The sequence below is a fragment of the Pinus tabuliformis genome, chromosome J (assembly GCF_031772625.1).
Source record: "Pinus tabuliformis cultivar Carrire ecotype Pingquan chromosome J, CPIR1, whole genome shotgun sequence".
Lineage (NCBI taxonomy): Eukaryota > Viridiplantae > Streptophyta > Pinopsida > Pinales > Pinaceae > Pinus > Pinus tabuliformis.
The window spans coordinates 1,646,672,748-1,646,680,121 of NC_142295.1; the positions used below are offsets into that span (position 1 = coordinate 1,646,672,748).

The 7,374-nt window shown below is 42.0% G+C and overlaps 1 pseudogene; it reads left to right on the forward strand.

The window, feature by feature from the left end:
• The first annotated feature begins 5,484 nt into the window (after positions 1-5,484).
• On the forward strand, positions 5,485-6,332 carry LOC149233852 (uncharacterized; annotated as a pseudogene).
• The last annotated feature ends 1,042 nt before the right edge of the window (positions 6,333-7,374 follow it).

The window sequence follows — 7,374 nt, forward strand, 5'->3', positions numbered from 1 at the left end:
ACTCCATCCAGATATGTTCAGAAGAACCATCCAGAATCTCAGATCATGGGACAAAAAGAAGCAGGTATACAAACTAGAAGAACAGTTGCAGAAGCTTCAAGCTATTTGGCATTACTTTCCTCCACCGAACCACAAAATGTGAAAGAGGCATGCAAAGATGAATGTTGGGTGAAAGCAATGGATGAAGAACTTGAGCAAATCGAAAAGAACAACACTTGGGAGCTGGTTCCTAGACCAAAAGATAAGAATGTTATTGGAACAAAATGGGTCTTCAAAAATAAATTGAATGAAAATGGAGAAGTAATTAGAAACAAAGCCAGACTCGTCTGTAAAGGGTATGCGCAGCAAGAAGGAATAGACTTTGAAGAAACTTTTGCTCCTGTTGCAAGACTTGAGGCCATCCGAATGTTCCTTGCTCTCTCAAGTTTTCAGAACTTCAAAGTATTTCAAATGGATGTGAAATCAGCCTTTTTGAATGGAGACCTGGAAGAAGAAGTATACATTGAACAGCCAGATGGGTTCATTCTTGGAAATGATCCAAATCTTGTATGCCGATTGAAAAAGGCTCTCTATGGTCTCAAACAAGCTCCAAGGGCTTGGTACTACCGGTTGGACAAATATCTTCATCAACAAGGTTTCTTAAAAGGTTTAGCAGATAGCAATCTGTATATAAAAGTTGAAAATGACAAATTGCTAATACTTGTTGTGTATGTAGATGACATTATTTTTGGCAGCAATGAAGAAGCTATGAGTCAAAGCTTTGCCTCAGTCATGCAGAAAGAATTTGAAATGTCCTTGCTAGGAGAACTGACATATTTCCTTGGTTTGCAAATCCAACAGAAGGAAGGAGGAATCTTTTTATCTCAAACCAAGTATCTCAAGCAGATTTTGAAGAAATATGGCATGGAAGATGCAAAACCAGTATGTACACCCATGGTCACAGGATGTAGTCTCAGTGCAAATGATGAATCTGCAGCAGTACATCAACCAACCTACAGATCTATGATTGGAAGTTTACTATATTTGACAGGTACCCGACCAGACATCATGCATGCAGTTGGAATAGTTGGAAGATTTCAGGCAAATCCGAAGGAGACTCATCTTCAAGCAGTGAAGAGAATTTTCAAATATCTTCAAGGAACTCAAAATTATGGCTTATGGTATCCTAGAGATACAGATCTTACTCTTCATGCCTATACAGATGCAGATTGGGCCGGAAGCGTGGATGACAGGAAAAGCACAAGTGGTGGTGCGTTCTTTATGGGTCCCAGACTGGTCTCTTGGTTCAGCAAGAAACAGAGTTCAATTGCCTTGTCTACAGCTGAAGCAGAATATGTTGCTGCTGCATCTTGTTGCACCCAACTCCTTTGGATGATGCAGAATTTGCAGGATTATCAAATCACTTGTACTCCTCCAATCTCTATCTTATGTGACAACACAAGTGCAATCAGCATCTCAAAGAATCCGGTTATGCATTCAAAAACCAAGCACATACCAATCAAGTACCATTTTCTCCGGGAACAAGTACTTGAACAGAAGGTCAAGTTGGAGTATGTTCCTTCTAAGGAACAAGTTGCTGATATTTTCACCAAACCGTTGCCCAGGGACACTTTTGAATACCTCAGGCAAAAGCTGGGGGTTGTTGATGCATCATCTTACTGTTGATCATCTTCCTATTGGTGGTATAGGCTCAGGGGGAGCACGTAATGCATTGTTGGCATTATGGAGAAGGAGATCTTGGAAATAGCTGCAATATGTTTCTATCTACTTCATGATGGATTTCTGGTTACAAATCTGGAGATGCATGAGCATAGGGGGAGCATACCCTTTGCCCTTGATGTCAAAGGGGGAGAATGAAGCTGAAGATTATGTGGTTGCCATCAAGTCCAAAGGGGGAGATTGTTGGCATTATGATTCAGGTGTTGTCCTTGATGGCAAACCCTTTCAGGTGATAAATCAAGAAGGACGCAGGAAATATGATCAGCAAGTGCGTCCCCGTAGGTATACCATACAGAACCCGCGTCCAGGGACGCCGGCCAGCCGTTCAGGAGGTGCGTCCGCCCAGTGCACACATTTCAAGGCAGAGAAAAGCACGTGGGGGTTTCTTGCGTGGTATCTAGCCGACGGTTTTGTGTTTCTATGGTGTCGGCTCGTGGTTTTGTTCCATGTTTTGGGGAGAAGCTTGCCTATATAAAGCAAAGGAGTTCATTTGGATTAGGCATCATCTTGGTTGAATATCTTTTGGTGAGATCTAGTCCAGATCTATGAAGGCGAATCTTCTAATGGACTGTGATCTCTATGGCGCATGATCAGATCTGTGGATCTGAGTGTTTGGGTTGGTTCTGAAGTCCTCATATCTTTTATATCTGAAGGGACGCAGGTTCAGTGAAGGGAAAGTGCGCCGGGACGCAGTACAGTAAAGGCTCAGGTGCGTCTCTGAGGCAAAGGACGCGGCGCGACTGTGTTATCAGGTGCGTCTCTGAGGCAAAGGACGCGGTGCGACTGTGTTATTGGGTGCGTCTCTGAAGCAAAAGACGCGGCGCGATAGTGTTTCTGAGTGCGCTGGTCGCAGCAAAGCATAGAGGAACAGTGCGTCGGCACGCAGAACAGTGGAAGGTAGACTGCGTCCAGTCGCAGGTCACAGAAAGAAAATATGCGTCCCTGTCTTAAGATGATCTGTTGACTGTATATTTCTGTTCATAAGGTGTTCTGGGTTATTTCTGTAATTACTGATCTGATATCTGTAGTGGACTGTATCTGTTATATACTTGTTGATCATTTGATTCTTCATGAAAAGAAGTAGGGGGTTGTAGCTCCCTTCCAGGAGAAACTGGAAAACGAGAGAGAGTTGTAGCTCTCTGCAGGTTGCAGCCTGCGTGCTGGTAAAGGACTGCACCAGTACAAAATCATTGTAAAAAGAATTTCTTGAAAGAAGATAGAGACATATTGCAGCAGGTGGTTTTCTCCCGCATTGGGTTTCCACCTTACATCTTGTGTTCTTTGGTGTGACTGTCTATTTTCTTTATTCATGCTCATTGTTTTATGGTACTGATATGCAAGAATAATTCAAAAGATCAAATAAGGAAGATTTGGTAAATTGCTTGATAATACTGATTCACCCCCCCTCTCAGTATTATTTCCAACACAGAGCTGCTAGTCCCACTAAGGCTGGTAGCTACCTTAGAAACAAACAAACTAAAACCACTTTTGTTTTCCTTTATAAGAAGTAGATAAGAGGGGAACAAAAGAGACCAACCTTTGTCTTGTGCTTGGTTCCTTGCTTGATTCCTCTCCCTTCTGGTAAATCTTTGCTACTCGCTTCTTCGTCTACCCAGCTTCAAAGAGCACCTGTAGAATCAAAGAAACATAACACTATCCAAGAACAGAGATCTACTATCATAAACAATATAGGACCAGATATATATTGACCACACAAATGTATATGTCATCAATCATACAAGAATGTGGAGGAAAACTTGAATAGCTTTATTAATAAGCAAGAATAGAAAAGAGGATTACAACCAATTGTTCTGACCCAGCGTCATCCTCTCAACACGAAAGCCCTTCTTCATCTCATGAAAAGCTTAGATCACCCAACACTATGATGTTACACCAAGAAACCAGCAGCACTTCCTTACAAGATACAAAATTCCAGCCTCTGGATCTCTGGGATGAGGGATCCATATATAGATTTTTGCAAGGGGGTGAGTCAGCTTCTAGGATTTGATTAGTGTCCTCTCTATGATAGTTCTTGATTCCACTTGGAGATTGATGATCTCTTACTCATCCCTGGGCGAATGCAGAGAGGCAAGTGTCACAGGAGAAGTTTCTGGAAGATTCCATGATCTTCCACCTCGCAAATTGACTCTGCCATTTGTCCACTCTCACCCATCGCACCCCATAGAAGGGCTTTTCAGTACGCATCACACCTCCCGTGTGCATTTAGGTGGGATGCAGTGCACTTTGACCATGGAGCAGGTGAGATGGTCCAGTTTTGACCAGTTCTGAGTAGTTTTTCATGGAGAACCTCTGGGAGATGATGTAATCAGCTGACCTTGTTCTTTTAGGGACTTAGGAACCCTTGGTTTATGGAAATTTATGATTGGGGTTGCAGTGCGCAAAAGTGTCTATAACACCTATTCTCCAGGGCTACGTCTCCAGTCCAGCTTCAGAGGTGGCCTTGTTTTATTGTGTCTTTCAGTAGATAAATTACAATGCGGAGACTCAATATGAGTTCTCTTGAAGTAGATTTTTCTGTGCAGGGTGGTTCTTGGATTCCCCAAGCCACTTGGAGTACACAGACTCTTGTTCTTCCTACCAGCTCTGTGACCCTTGGTTTACAGTGGAAAGAGCCAACTGTGATGCTCAATCTGGACAGATTCCTCTATGGGAAGGCTTGATTCTTCAAGCTGTTTGGTGCTCGATGCTGCCTGCGGTTAGCTTGGCCCTCTGTCTCCTCTGCTTGGCTTTACTGCTCTCTGTGCTCAGTCCTCCTCTTAGGGTTCACTGTTCACTGTCTCTCTTGGTCGCTTGGAATCTTCGCTCTCAATCTCTTGATCTGCACTCGGCTGTCTCTGTTCATGGCTTTAGCCATTCGACCTCCATGCCTATTCATTTCCTCTCCTTCCTGCATCAATTCTCCTTCCGCATGTGTGCTAGGAGTTCCTTGTTCGGCGTCAGCGTGAATGCTCGGGAAGTGGCCACGTGTCTCCATCAGAACAACGCCAACCTGTTCATCGATCCGTTTTTTTCTCCATCATGGCGGTCAACGGATTCCAAATCCCCTTTAATCGCGGCTTAATTCCCTGTCAATTCTGCTCTGTCTATGAGACGCAACCTCAGCCGTCCGATATGGGCTCCTCCAGATCCAACGTCGTACACACGTCGAGCGCGGTTGACTTGCTCAACCAGTAACGTGCGATCACGGTGGTTTTTCTGTCACCTCCGCTACCATGCGTTGATCGCTGAGTTTGATCACTCTGTTTTCTCCAAAACCGCTTACTATTCAAGGGCGCCCCGATCAAACCGCCGGTTTCCAAGTTGTGGGTCTCACCTTCGTACGATGGCGCTTTTCATTTTTCCTTCCACGTTCCTTTGGCTCCCAACGTGACCGAGTGATTAAGGCTCTACCATTTCAGCATTGTTCGCCCAGTGCATCAAAAACCAGCTCCTTTTCCCATTCCAGGGCTCCGAGGGGCTATTTCGAACTCCTGCATAGTCTCCATGGGCCTCGGTCAGCGTGCTTTGGCCGAGGTCCTCGTCGTTCTGCGCCGGCTACCACAGCCACTGGTTCAGGGTGTTTTTCGATTGCTGTTTTGGATTCTTCAAGGATTTGTTTCGTCCCGATATAGTAATGGTTCTATGACAGTTGTTTATGGATCCAATTTGGATCACCAAAGGTATTTTTGAGAGGAGAGTTTGTTGAAGAAAAAACTACCAAATCTCATCCTATTTTCTCAAAATTCTAATCTTTGTTGAAGAGTAATGACAGATTTGTGTGTTCTCCCCTCTACTATTCCACTTTATGGTGCTGCGATTCACCCCTCAAATAAGTTTCCCAGGCACTTCGTTTAGCCGATGAAGAGAGGATTTGTATTATTGGTGCAAAATCAAAGTAATAAAACAGATGTTATTTGGTTGTTCTGGTTGATATTCAAGAAGCCTGCGATGGCTTTATTTTATTCTACTCTGGGATTGTTGGGTAGTTCTTGCAACATGAAAAGATCCTATAGTATCTTATGTTTGGGTGCAGGAAAAGGCTTCAGGAAAACTTTGATATATCTATGCTTTTCAAGTTAATGGGTATTCAACGTTTGGTTGTGCATGGGCATGAATGCTCCTATTCTTCAGATGAAGATTTTGGCCTTGATGGTTATGGATACAATGAGGCTATATATCGACAATCTATGGCTAAGTTCATGCATGGGTTTCAGACATACCAATCTCTGCAAGTGTTTGATTGCAGTATCTCCTATTCCAGATGTAAAGAGTCGATATCTCAATTCCATCAGAGAAATGTATGAACTTTTGATTAGGTATAGCCAGAGCCACACATTTCAATGTTACTAATGACGAGGAACACGGAGGATGGTTTACTGCCAAATGTCAGCGAACTTCATCTATTAAACAATCATAGTAAATCAAATAAGAAATCTGGAATACTGCCAGATTTTAAAATCTCTTTGCCTGAGACTTCTGCAATCCATTGTGAAGGAAAGGCATTGATGGAACTACATGGGACCAATAAGTTTAAAATAGAAAAAGCACCTGTATCTGCCGTAATGCAAAATGTGAAATCTTCAGTTGCAAGTCCAGAAAATCTCAAATCATAAAAATGTTGTTCCCAGTCGTTCACTTCGCTCTAATAATTGTATTTGTGCATATGCTGTGATTGATAACACTAAGGTAGTAGAAGAAACTTTTTGGTCTACCATCATACTTGTCACAAACAGAAAAAATCTTCTTCATGACTTCTCACGATGGCTGTGGAACATTCTTTACACAGGATCTGTAGATCTTTTATGCTCTGATACCACATGAAGAAAACTAAATCAATTGATAACACACTCACACTCATAAAATAAATAACAATAAAATGAACACTCATAAATATAGAAACGAGACATGGTGGAAAAGGCCTCAGCCTTACAACATTCCTCACATTCTCATTATTAATCAATCAATGTACAAAGAATGATAATAGTACAAATAAATACATGAGGAAGTTGGTCTCAATATAGTACATCTATCTTGGACACTATGGTTGAGAAATTTTGTCAACAAAACACTAATCTAGGAGAACTAGTTGGAGGGGATCTCTCATCCTAACTAAACTCCCTAGTTTGAGGAACTAACTCCTAATTCTCAAGATTTGATTTATTTAATTATGATATTTGGATTTATAATTGTTTTATTATGAGAGTGAGGCTAACAATTTTATGCTTGGTTGGGCAAGCATAAAACTGTCTGAGGTTCTCTTGGAAACCTAGGGCAGACCGAATAAGAGAGAGGTTGTTCTAAGGCTCAAACTTCTCAATATATCAAGATATAGTGTAGAGATTAAGAAGAAGAGAAATATTGTTTGTGAGTCCTCACATGTAGGTCCATTGTATTTTTCAGCATAGTTGGGAAGCACTCCTAGATGGCTCCAAATCTTGGTCCCTACAGATAAGAAAGAGAACAAAGAAACCTTCATAGCATAATATCTTTTGTTGGAAATAATACTGAGAGGGGGGGGGGGGGGGTGAATCAGTGTTATCAAATCAATATAACTTTTTCATTTCCATATTAAGATTCATATACGCTACTTCAGTTAAGGCAAACCACATGTATACGCAACTATGTGTATTTCAATAAGCGTATATCCAATAGACT